General features: G+C 50.2%; 1 protein-coding gene across 1 annotated transcript in view; it reads right to left on the bottom strand.

Moving 5' to 3' along the window:
* ERICH6B (glutamate rich 6B) overlaps window positions 1–13,034 on the bottom strand; it is a 42,403-nt gene that overhangs the window by 19,087 nt on the left and 10,282 nt on the right. The gene's annotated exons all lie outside the window — the stretch shown is intronic.

Below are 13,034 nucleotides of genomic sequence, written 5' to 3'. Positions count from 1 at the left end.
GCCTTGTCTGACTCCCAGCCTCTGCGTGCTCCTTTCCGCATTGCTGGTGTTCAGTTAATGAAACACGGAGGCCATCAGACTGAAGAGGCTGGAAGGCCGTGGTGCCCTAAGTAAGCAAACCAAAGCCTAAGGCCATAAATGCCTCAAGGTTAGGAAATCAAAACCCGAGGACAACCAATCAGAAGCAGCAGGCTTTAAGCTACGGCCAATCAATAACTTCCTTGCTTTGCTTCTGCATTTTCCCTGTAAGTCTCTCCCCAGCTCCTGTTGGTGGAGGGCTCTTAACCACTTCCGGTTTGGTGCTGCCCGATTTGAATCCACACAGGCTCAAATAAACTCTTCACATTTTTTTTTTTTTTTTGCGGTACGTGGGCCTCTCACTGCTGTGGCCTCTCCCGTTATGGAGCACAGGCTCCGGACGTGCAGGCTCAGCGGCCATGGCTCACGGGCCCAGCTGCTCCGCGGCATGTGGGATCCTCCCGGACCGGGGCACGAACCCGTGTCCCCTGCATCGGCAGGCGGACTCTCAACCACTGCGCCACCAGGGAAGCCCTCTTCAAATTTTTAATAGGCTTCAGTTTATCTTTTCATACGGGAATGAGTCAGTGCTTCAGGGCAGACTGAGGTTAAGGCTCTGGTGTGGCTGCCCCTGCCTCTAAGTTCTTCATTGTTGACCATCCCTCCCTTGAGGTGGAGTGATGGCCTGCTTGCCCAGGCCAGTGGTCTCTCACCAGCCCCTTTGGATTCCATGATTTGTTCACCAGAAGATATGGTTCCCGCTATGGTTCACCAGACAGCAGACCCGCTGGCGGGGCCTGGTCGAAGTTCTCGTCCCAACCAGGCTGTGCTACCCCGCTCCAGCACATGTGCCCTCCTAGGAGGCTCATCCCGTTTGCTTCCCCAGCCTCTGGAGAGCTATCCTCATGGTCATGATCGGGGTATTGGGCGCCCAGGTGATGACTTCTCCCATGCCCTGTGACTGCTCCTGGGTGAGTCTCTGGTTTTTCCAACCAAGAGAGTTTGCACCGCAGGTGTGTGATGCACGTGTGTATCCTATCAACAGTTCAGACATGTATAGGGAACTCAGAGCAGCCGAGAGATTGAATTGTCGGAATAACCAAAGTCTCGGGTGATAGCCCCATCCGGATCCAAGGGCCTCAGCTGCCTCTCCCAGTGGCTTGTGGTGTCCCCCGCCCAGCTGCAGGTGCCACGTGGCGTTGACTCCATTCCTTCTGTCCTGCTCTCTGGCCCCACTTGTCCACATCGGCCGCCTATGGCGTTGCTTAGAGAAGCAGTGCTTCCCAAGCTGGACAGCTGCCTATCCGCAGATTGCCACTAGCTGGGCCGCGGGTGCTGCGTCCTTATCCTCCTAAGCATCGGATCCTTGGAAGCAGAGTGGTATAGACGGCAAGGGGGAAAGTATCCCCCTAACTCTTTGCCTTACTTTGTCACCTGGGCAAAGCCCCTGAGACGGCAAAGCCCCTGAGACGGCAAGGAATGGTGCTTGTGACCAGGGCTCCCCTGCACGGGCTGCCTGTCACACGGAACCCTCCCAGCGTCTGGTCTCATCCAGAACCTTGCGCAGCTCCGTGGGAGATGTTCCCTCTGCTTGGGGCTGCAGCTCCGCCAGACACAGCAGAACCTCAACTGACAGGCGCGCTGAAGGTTTCCAAATAATTTGTGTCTAATTAAAACAATTCCTTTCAATTTCAACTCTTGCTGAAAAATCTTTCTAAAATTCCTGAGCTTACTTTCCTGTCTTAGTAAATCCAGTGCGGTGAATCAAAGTTCAAGTAATCATTTTTCCTCCCTTTGACATGGTATTTCAGTATTTGAAAAGCAGTTCTTATTAATATAATGTGTATAGGAGCATGTCTGGAAAGTAAGGAATTTAGGCCTAAATAGGAACTGAGACCAGAGAATTTTTCCAATTAAAATAAAAGCAAAAACTGTATAAATGCCTAGGGGTTTTTCCCCCCCTTTTCTTTTGTAAGTTTAGAAAAATGTATCTGCTTAATCTTGAGTTCCAGGGACACAAGATTTCACTCTTGTGTTTGTAGTGAATACCTACAGTCCTGAGAAAGTATGTTAGTTGTAGGGGAAAGGATGTATAACCTGAATCAACATGCGTTGGAAGTCTTAGAGGTAAGTTGGCACAGGAAATTAGAGCTACAAGCCTGTACAGGCAGGCAAAAAATTGTGCAGTAGGGCTTCCCGGGTGGCGCAGGGGTTGAGAGTCCGCCTGCCGATGCAGAGGACGCGGGTTCGTGCCCCGGTCCGGGAAGATCCCACATGCCGCGGAGCGGCTGGGCCCGTGAGCCGTGGCCGCTGCGCCTGCGCGTCCGGAGCCTGTGCTCCGCAACGGGAGAGGCCACAGCAGTGAGAGGCCCGCATACAGCCAAAAAAAAAAATATATATTGTGTAGTAAAGACAATGCAACATGCTGTAGATGTAGGCTTACTCAAACAATTGGGACTTCCCATGGTGTCTCTGGTTATTGGATACAGCTGGGAAAGGACAGCCATTAAACTTCTGGGGCTGGTTCTGTGCCCCCCTGAAGAGTGTGGGAGTAGGACTCCGAGTTGGGGGAGATGCTCCACTGCTCTTTGTTGTGGTGTTTGCACTGCAGACGCTGTTGTCCAAAGTTTCTGTCCTGCTGGGCTGCCCCAGGCCTGGTCCTTTAGTTGGAGACAGCAGGCTTTTCTTGGGGCTTTTGTTTGTGCTTGTTGGGGTTTCTGGTCGCTGTCTTTTCCAGCACCCAGTCAGGGGTAAATGAAGCAAAAAGAAAACTCGGGAAACTCACCGCCATGTCGTTCCTTGGGTCCCAAGGTCCCTAGCCAGTCTGCCTTCTTCTCTCCGTCTTTTAGAAGCTTCTTGTGTTTGTTTTTATATATAATGTATAGGGTTTTAAGCTGTACTTAGTGGGAAAATTACATTTAGTCCACCTTTCCAGAATCCAACTTCATTTTTTTTTTTTGGCTGTGTTGGGTCTTCGCTGCTGCGTGTGGGCTTTCTCTAGTTGCAGTGCGCGGGCTTCTCATCGTGGTGGTTTCTCTTGTTGCGGAGCACGGGCTCTAGGCACGCGGGCTCAGTAGTTGTGGCTTGTGGGCTCAGTAGTTGTGGCTCACGGGCTTAATTGCTCCACGGCACGTGGGATCTTCCGGAACCAGGGCTCGAATCTGTGTCCCCTGCATGGGCAGGCGGATTCTTAACCACTGCACCACCAGGGAAGTCCCAACTTTATTTTTACATAGGGTTTCTGCAAAGGACGATTTGCCTTGATATCTAGGTATCTAGGTAGCTTACATGATTTGTTTTTAGCTGCCTTCAAAATCAATCTTGAGGGTTTTTTATTCATATTACTGAAAGCAGGACCTTGTGGTGCCATACTTGGCTTTCTTCTGACCCTCTTTGGTTTAATGTGTGTCATTTACACTTAGGCCTGTTCTAAGAAAAGCTCACTTCTGCTGTGCTAACAGTGTAGTGAAGCTGTGAATCCCAGGGCTCAAAAGGCAGTGTCCGGCTGGCCCTGGGCCACTCTGCTCTGACATTCAGAGCCAGGTGTTCTCCAGTTTTTATCCAACTTACATTGGCTTTGAAGTCTTCGGCTTCCAGTGTGCCAGTGGGATCACTTAACGTACGATCGCAAAAGCTCTCTTTAGAGACAGACTCCTCGGCTTTCAATTTTGGAAGGCACAGCAAAAGGAGAGGCATTTGGAAAAGGAACCAAAACAAGAAACAAACAAAAACAAAAAGAGAAATAGATTTATGGCATTTACACTTGCGCTTTTGAATAAAAATGCATATGTCATCAATAAGACTTTAAATAAATTCATCAAATCACTTAAAATTTGACTTGGGGATATTAATAAAATCGGAATAAAAAGGTCAGTTTCAGTGGCAGACTTAAGAAAGTGAGTGTGTGTTTCTGGTGGCCAGTGAAGATTCATCTGACAAAGTGACATTTGAGTGAGTCCTGCATGAAGCAAGGGAGCGAGCAGGCAGATGGCTGGGGAAGAGCATCCCTGCCAGGAGCAAAGGAGGTGCAAAGGCCCTGAGGCGAGAGCGAGTGGGAGCATGTTGACATATCTGACAAACTGCAAGAGGCACAATATGCCCGGAGAGGAGGGAGAGGGGAAGGGGCAGGGCCAGCTCACCGAGGACCTTGTAGGCCACGGGAAGGAATTTAGATTTTATTCCGAGACAGATCTATCCTGAGTGTGATTTTTCTCTTGGAAATCCTGAGAAATATCCCTAGCGCCCGTCAGTTTTGTCAAAAATTGCCCATTTCCAGAATTGCACATGGTTCGTAATTGCTAATCAAAGCCTAAGAGATGAATCGCCAAGCCAGTGAGCTAAAAAAAAAAAAAAAAAAAAAAAATCTCTTGGAGAGAGCAGATGCCTTTGTTCTCAAGGTCAGCCACAGCCTGGTGACCCTGGGCCAGGAGAGGGCTGGAAACCTCCAGTGTCGACGGGGTGCAGACCGAATGGAGGAGTTGATAATTACAACTTGGGCCTGGAGTCCCTGCTCCCGGGAAGGTGTGGCTCCCGAGGCAGAGCTGGGGGGAAAGGGCTCCCACACAGTAATTGGGCCCCGGGGGAAATTACGGTGGCCTTTGTCTCAGCTTCAGGATGACACCAGCCCCTCCACGCTGGGCCATCCCGAGAGCCCTGAAAATCCACCGGGTTGGCACTGGGCCGACCGATTCTGTCTGATGTGTGTCCCTGTTGGGCCTCGGGGGGCAGAGAAGGAGCATTCTTTGTGATCTCCATACACGCACGTTATTTTTGCACTTCTTTCCAACTTTGGTTCAGTAATGAAAACGCTGACTCTTTTGGGCCCCTGGGGGGATGGAGAACTCCACTCAGCTGCATCTGCCTGTACTGACACCAGGCCCAGGGGCCTCTCTGCCTGCAGACCTCCTACCCCAGCCTTGGCTTGTTCCTGGTGGAAACCTGCCTCCTTTCGGTGGCCCCTGTGTGGTGGGAGTCCCCCCACAGTTCCTTCCCGCCAGTTCCACCTGCCAGGCACTCACCACCCCGCTGGGGTGCTCACAACTGGCAAAGGCACCAGGCCCTTTCCGTTCATTCCAAAACACTGTGTGTCGCTAGGCTGTCTGCCAGGGATGCGGCCTAGAGGTTTTAAAACTTCTTGTTGGGATAACCCCACAAGAATCCTTGGGAATTCAGGCAAGAACCTCAGGAAGCTCCGTTTGGTTGTCACTGGAGAGAAATGGAGGAACTGGTAGAACAGGGGTCTGGGGAGACCGGGTGGCAGAGCCTCCCTGTAAGGGTCTCTGAGGATGTGCCGGCCCAACATGGAGGAGTCCAGCTCTGGTCCTGATAGCTTAGCAAATCCCCATGGTTTGTGAGTGCTGTATTTTAGTAAGCTTTATTGAATAATAGTTAATTCGAGGGAAAAAAAGAAGTAGATGTTTGTCAAAGGAAGAAGGGGAGTTGGCAGGAGTGAATGAACACAGAGCAGCAGTGTTCAGAGGCATTCGGTCCCACATAACCATTAACCTTAACATCAACAGGCACTGTCTGCGTGTCAGGAGGCGCCCAGTAAATCCGCAGGAACACAGCCGCAACTGGGGCAGAATGAGCAGGGAGAGCTTTTTTCCTAATTAACTTTCCCTTTGGGGATTTCTGTCAACCTCTACCTTTGTTCTAGTGAGATCATTATTTTCCCCTGAAGTTGCTTTATGGGGGGACTCAGGGAGGGGGCAGGTGTCAGGCCAGGTTCCTAAGTGGCGGCCCTGTTACCCAGGACCCAGGCCCCTCCCAGCTTGTCACTCAGTCCCCTCGCACCCAGGCCCCGTCATCTGTGTAATGGGGACCATAAGGCTTTTCTTCAGGGTGGCTGAGGGGACCGGCGCTAATGCAGTGAACGCCGGGCACACAGCATTCCCTGAAGTGGAGTGTGCCTGTCCCGGACTGATGAAGAACACATCTAAATTCTCCCCGATCCGATCAGTGGCTCTCCTGTAACGATTTTTTCTTGCCAGAAGCATACTTCCTGAATTGGGGTAGATGTCTGCGTCTGGTGTATTTGCCCTGCAGGGCAGATCCCCACGTTATAAACGAGGAAAGGGAGGGGACAAGCAGTAGACGACTAGCCCTGGGTGGGCTCTGAGAAAGGAGCACACAGGTGAAACTCGGTCCTGTTTTCACCTCCTCCACCCTGCACGTACTGAATCCCTTGTTGTCCTTAAATCAAGGATAAACGATGGGCAGGTCTGGCAGCTGCTGTGGGCACAAATCTGTAATCTGTTCTGAAGCCACTCAGTGTGCTTCATGGATCAGCGGCCCGAGCTGCTGCCAGGAGCTTGTGAGAAATGCAGAGTCTTAGAGCCACGCAATCAGAATCTGCATTTTAACAAGATGCCCGGGTGATCGCTCTGCACATTAAAGTCTGAGCAGCAGTGCTCTACCCCGACCGCCCCCCACCCCGGAAATGAAATAAGATGAAGAAAATTTTAGAGTCTAGAGTTGGGAGGAGTTTGATAAGCCACCTGTGTAGGTAACCCTCATCCTCCCCTCTTCCCCCGCCCCCATGCTGACAGACAGCAAGCACGTCATCATCCCTACGTTGTTTCTGATAGGATGGGTCTGGTTAATCGCAGGGCTTTTGTGGAGTGACGTGTGCAGGTTGGGATTCTGCCGCCAAAAGGCTTCTCCCCTGTCCTTCCCCTTCATAGAATTCAACTATCCCCTCCTTAATAAAAATTTAATCAGGCTTTAAGGGTACCATCTGAGGGGCTCTAATTCATTCCCTATCAAGCTACCATCGAATGAGTCTGTCTGGAGGGGCCCATGCATCCCAGTCAAGCCCTGTTGACCAGACTTCAGGGAACCTAGCAACTGACCGACTGGGCCCTCTTTAAATGTGGGGGTCCCTATACAGGGCTTGAGTAGAGAGATGGACCTCTGGGCCGTTCCCAAGTCATTCTGTCTCGCTCCCGAGACCCTCTCTCTGTTTCTTGTTCTAGCGCCCTTCTTCAGTTAAGGACAGAGAAACATATCCAGGTTCAGGGACTGTGTGCCCAGCATGTCCCTCGGTCCTCTCTAGGACTTGGCACCGGCTGGACCAGCAAGGCACCCACCTGCCCGGGGCGCTATCCCTGGCCCCGGCTGCTCTGCGGGGAGCAGGGATCTTTGGATAGGTTATGTGGGACTCTCACCATTTCCTGCCTTCTGCGGTTCTTCAGTGGGAACAAAGACTGAAAACAAATAGGAAAAATGATGAATAGGATGTGGTTCGGTGAACTGTTAACCCTTAAATGTCTGGGAGACCAGGGTGGAGACTGCGTATTGTAGGGTAAGGGGCTCCCATGACGGTCAGCGGTTGGAGGCCTGTAGCTTATGCTCAGCACACATTGATTCCCCTCCGTCTGTTCATAGTTCATCTTTCCCACTAGAGTTTAAGTTCTGAGAGGGTAGGATGGCTTTGTCCGTATAAAGATGGACAAACTACTGCCCAGTACACAGTAGGTATACAGTAAATATCAGTAGATGCACAGTAAATGTCACGGAATGAACTGAGTATGGATAATCCATTATCTCCCCTCCTAACTCCAGTGGTAGATATTATTTCCTCCCCTTTCAAAACTCAATTTTAATTCAAAATTAAAAGCATTTTACCCTTTGGCCAAGTTTCTTCCCTGAGCCTTGACCCCTGACACCACGTTCTAGAAATAATGCCTTGGCCACTGGCCTTAATGAAGGCTACCATAATCTACAATGGTCAGAAGAGGACTCTCTCTGGCTCAGGGTGTGCTAATTCTGTGCTTCTTCCCGTCTCAAAGATGGATTCGTACCCTCCGGGAGTCATTTAAAATCATCGTAGAACTATAAAATTAAAATGATACCTTGTGAATCAGACTTTAAGGGGGTTAGCATCGTTGTTGAGTCTTCCTCTGTTTGAGATTTTGATTTTAAAGGTACTGTTAAAAGACAGAAGAGGGTGGCCGTTAACAATTTCAACCTTACACTTTCCAGGGGGTTCATGTTGGACGCTTAGGGTCTGAGGTTCTTTCTTGGCACCCAAGGCTGATCCACAGAGGAGAAAACGGGCTGGAGGGCACTGCTGGCGTCTACTGGACGCTCCCTCTGCCAGCCTCCTCCTCTTAGCTTTGCTGACTTACTCTGGGGCTGCAGTGAACAGTGACTGGGAAATGTGGGCCCTCGGTGGCCTTCTTCTCTGGTCCCAGGACAGGGAGGATGGCTGGGATTGAGGGGAGACTTTAGGGATATTCCTCTTTCTGTAGGAGGAAGAGCTGCAGGAACCGTAGAGCCAAGTGGCTTCAAGGCCGTGTAGACTCATAATGGCGTCTGCCTATCGCTGTAGGAAGTGGGCATCTCTGGTGCTCTGTTGTCAAGAGCTCCCGGAAAGGTGCGTAATGGGGGCTGGCGGGGAAGCATGGGGGCTGGCGAGTACAGATACACTGGGTTATGCTACGAGAGGCTACTGTGGTTGTTGAGAACTTTTGTGAAGTTCTTGGTTACCCATGTTTTATATTTTCTAGAATTTTGTGATCCCTGCTCCTTTTTGCTCCCTCACCCCTACCTGTCCTTCTCCCTACTCCCAAACACATGCGTGGGTGCCCACGCGCACACACGCACGCACACACGCACGCACGCACACTCCATTCCTAATGGCAAGGAAGCAGAGGCGAGCTGCCCCCTCCCCTCTCATGGGAGCGGCAGGATTTGAGCTCGGTCTGTGATGAGAAGCCTCCCTGGGCAGGATCAGTGCTGCCAGTGCATCAGCTGAGCCCGAGCCCTCCACAGCCAGGGAGCCCTCCATCTTCTAAGGACGCGCATCCTACCATAAATGGCTCCGACTGTTGGGAATCACGTCTATTTCTTAACTAATTTTCCTCAAGCTGGCCCTGTTCTAGCCCTTCCGTGCAGATGGAGAGGTCAGGTCTTGGTTTTGTGTGTCAGATCATCAGGTGTTTGAAGGCAGTTATCCTGTCTCAGAGTCACGTGTCTTCCAGACTTAACGCCCTCATTTGCTTCAGCAGTTCTTTGTACGGTGTGCTCTCCAGGTTGGCCTAACAGCACCCTCTCCTTGAGCCCCGGCCAGTCTGCCTCTAACCCTCATAGAGTGTGGGATCCCCCAAAGTGAACAGCGGCCCCAGGGTTGCTTCTGCAGTGCAGGCTAGAGCAGGACCCGTCTCCCTCTACATAACCTTTTAATTGTTCTTGGTTATATTAACTATTCTGGCAGTCACACCAGTCATACCATTCACTTACTGAGCCTGTGGTTGAGTAAATCATCTACAACAGACAGGGCATTCCCCCCTTGTCCTTCTCCATCCTGTTTTTGTGGGCCTAAGAGCAGGGTCTAATCTAAATTACCATTCTGTTTTATCTAGCCAGTCCCCATCCAGTGTTTCTCCCTGTCAAGAACTTTTAGAATCTGATCACATTATTGGCATCACCCAACAGCTGCCACTCATGTACGGATATAAATATTCCTCCTACATCTGTATCCGAGTCTGTGGATACAGACTGGACAGAGCCCTGTGGCTCCTGACTGGAAATTGGGTTGACTCTGATCCTTAAACAGTATCTCTGGATGGTTATTCAATAGCGATCATGCCATTGTCTTGCACTAGCATCTACCTGGTATTTGTCTATGTCATCCATAGGAACATGAGGAAGGCTTTGAAAAAGAAATGTGTTTTGGAATTCGGGCCTCCGAATTCCACAGTTCCCTGATCTAATAACCTTGTCAAAAAGTGACCTAAAAGCCAGTATTACTTGATCTGTTCTTATTGATCCTATGCTGGTTCCTTGTGGTCATTTTGCTCTCAGTTATTTGCCCCAGATTGGTCACAGACTCATTTCCCCAGTTCTTCAAAAACCATAAACATGATTAAACTCTTCTCTCTCTGTAGATATTCTGGGGTAAACTATCTCGGTCAGGACACAGCAGTTACCATTCTTTTCTGATCTTCTCACCAATCTTTTGCTATTTTTTTTTTTTTGATGTTGGGGGTAGGAGTTTATTAATTAATTTATTTTTGCTGTGTTGTGTCTTCGTTTCTGTGCGAGGGCTTTCTCTAGTTGCGGCGAGTGGGGGCCACTCTTCATCATGGTGCGCGGGCCTCTCACTGTCGCGGCCTCTCTTGTTGCGGAGCCCAGGCTCCAGACGTGCAGGCTCAGTACTTGTGGCTCACGGGCCCAGTTGCTCCGCGGCATGTGGGATCCTCCCAGACCAGGGCTCGAACCCGTGTCCCCTGCATTAGCAGGCGGATTCTCAACCACTGCGCCACCAGGGAAGCCCTCCCGGTGTCTGCTATTTCTTGCCTAACTTTGCTGTACCCTTTTCAATCTGAAGATCATCTTCTTTCACAGAGAAGTCAGAATTCAATAGCGATGGAAGAACATGATTTTCTTTGAATCGTTCCTCAGCAGGCGCTAAACAGTGGCTCTGTGTGCCTTGATCTACTTTTTGCCCGAATCATATTTGAAAAGGACCCCCCTTCTTTTGTTGCTGTCTGCAGTATTATCATTATTACTTTTGGGTAAGAATACGTTTACCCTGGGCTTCAGCTCTCCTGACACTTTTCTCAAAGTTCGAGACATTTTCCTACTTTTATCGTAGGTAACAATCATATCTTTTTTAACCTCTGCATGTGATCTTTCAAAATCCGAGTCCACTGAAAGGAGCTCTGTGCAAACACTACTTTGCACTTTTTTTTTTTTTTTTTTTTTGCGGTATGCGGGCCTCTCACTGTTGTGGCCTTTCCCGTTGTGGGGCACAGGCTCCGGACGCACAGGCTCAGCGGCCATGGCTCACGGGCCCAGCTGCTCCGCGGCATGTGGGATCCTCCCGGACCAGGTCACGAACCCGCGTCCCCTGCATCGGCAGGTGGACTCTCAACCACTGCGCCACCAGGGAAGCCCCACAGCTCCTTTCTAACCAAGACTGTCTCTTCATCATCTACCTTCTCATCACCATAGCTGATCTTGAGCCTGATGAGAATTCAGCAGCAGTTTCGCAAGTATGTAACAAATATTTATAGGCGCTTAACTGTGTGCAGGACGCCAAGTCTTGAGGATTTCTACAAGCAGGGTTATAATGCTCTGTGTTAGAATTTCTGGTGTACTTTGTTCATGACCCTGCTCTGTGCCTGGCTGGGTGGACACCTGAGGCCCTAAATAGTCTTTCTGGCCTTCCACCTGCTTCCTCCCACGAGCCACGAGACATTCCCGGTGCCTTTAGCCTTCCTTCCATGTCAGACCTGCCACTCTCTGTAGTAATAGGTTTCAGGGATTTATTTATCTGGGTGTTACACCTCCATATTTGGTTCAAAGTGCTGTTTGTAGAGTCCATGTAAAATGCTGTTTCTGGCGCACTGGAGTTGAATAGTCCCGTAATAAAAAATGCTTTAGAAATAGGAAACTAGCACCCATGAAATCTGTTCTACCCTAGAGGTTCTCTGGTTCTCCACCATTCCTGTGCCTGGAATCCTCTGGGATCTTGTTAAGGATGAGGCAGGGATGTTGATGAGAAAGCCTGGGAATCTGCTTCTTTACAGGCAGCGGGGGCTGGGGATGCACAGTCCTGGACCCAGAGGAGTAACACTGCTAACACTCTCACTTCCGCTCACTCCTGGGGGCCCTCAGTCAGCACTTTGAATTGCTTTTGCCTTGATTGACTGTGTTTCTCCAACAAGTGGATGGGTGGCTTCTGCCCTGGGCTAGAAGCAGATTCTCTTTTGCATCCACCGTGCTCGGGAACCCTTAGTGTTCTGTCCTCCACCTGCAAAAGGACTGGCTTTTCTTCGTGGCAGGGGCCCTCTTACCTCGATTTTGAGCTCCTTCCTGGGGCTCCATGCTTCCTGGATTCCCCTTGCACCCGTGCCCCGGTTACCTCCTCTTTCAGCGGTTCACTCTTCCAGAGGAGTCTCTTAATGAGCCTCTTTGCCCCATTCCACTGTCCAGACACAATCAGTTACGTGTTGCCAGCAAATTCTGCCCAATTATTATGAACACTCTCCAAAAGATTGATTGTAAACCATAGGCAGAAGGGAAGAGAAAAACCTTCACGAATTCTAGGGAGTTGCTTACTTCTCCTTGTGTTCCAATCTCTGCTGTAGCCACCATCCCCTCATGTCTCTGCAGGAGCCTGGGGTATGACATTGACCCTGGCTTTAGTTGCTGCAACAGTGTCCACACCTTTGGTCCAGGCCACCAACATCACAGGATCTGATCAGTAGGTATTGCTGTGGGTGGCTAGACTTTCGCTAAACACTAAATACATGTCGGCTTTAAGGAACTCAGTCCTGGAAAAGACTTAGCTACGAAACATGCCCCTACAGACCAAATAGGCAGAGCGCTTAAAACCTAAATTAGATCCAGACGTGACTGGCTCTGTAAATGAAGCTTGGGGACCAAAAGGATCGTGAATGAACACGGCAAATGAAGCGGTGATTTCCGGAGGGTCTCTCTCTGGAGGTGGGCGCATAGTGGTATGAACAGGCTCTGGTGACTCCCTTTCCACACCCCAGGCTTCTCCTATCTCTTTCTCCTCTCCCACATCCTTTCAAGCTTAGCATTGGCACTTTTCAGGTGACTACCCAGTAAATGACTTCGAGAATCCTGCTTATGAATATTTAGATGAACGCTCAGATTTTTTCCAGCTGTCATACTTACTGACTCTGAAATGGTTCCTGTTTTCAGGGCTCCGTCGGAGCACACACACTAAGAAAAATCCCACGTGAACCGATTTAGCCTGTAAAAGGCTCCTCGTCACGTGCTGGCAGCCGGCACCATGGAACTCCTGGCTTGTGTGGGCCTGCCTCTGCCGCGCCATTCTCCCTCATAGAGTTTCTGACTCTTAATTTCATTTAACTACATTTGAGCTACAAAATTTAGCAGGCACGGATGGGGGCAGGGGAGTGAGGTGCTGGTCGGGAATCTAATTTACCGCTGCCACGACTACAGATGCGAAACGCATGTGTGAATCTGTGATGGATCAGTCTCACTAAGGCTGGGTTTAAATTATTGCTAATGGC

This window comes from Phocoena phocoena, chromosome 18 (genome assembly GCF_963924675.1).
Source record: "Phocoena phocoena chromosome 18, mPhoPho1.1, whole genome shotgun sequence".
Lineage (NCBI taxonomy): Eukaryota > Metazoa > Chordata > Mammalia > Artiodactyla > Phocoenidae > Phocoena > Phocoena phocoena.
The sequence above is the reverse complement of the archived record's forward strand: the minus strand, read 5'-3'. Positions and strand labels throughout refer to the sequence as shown.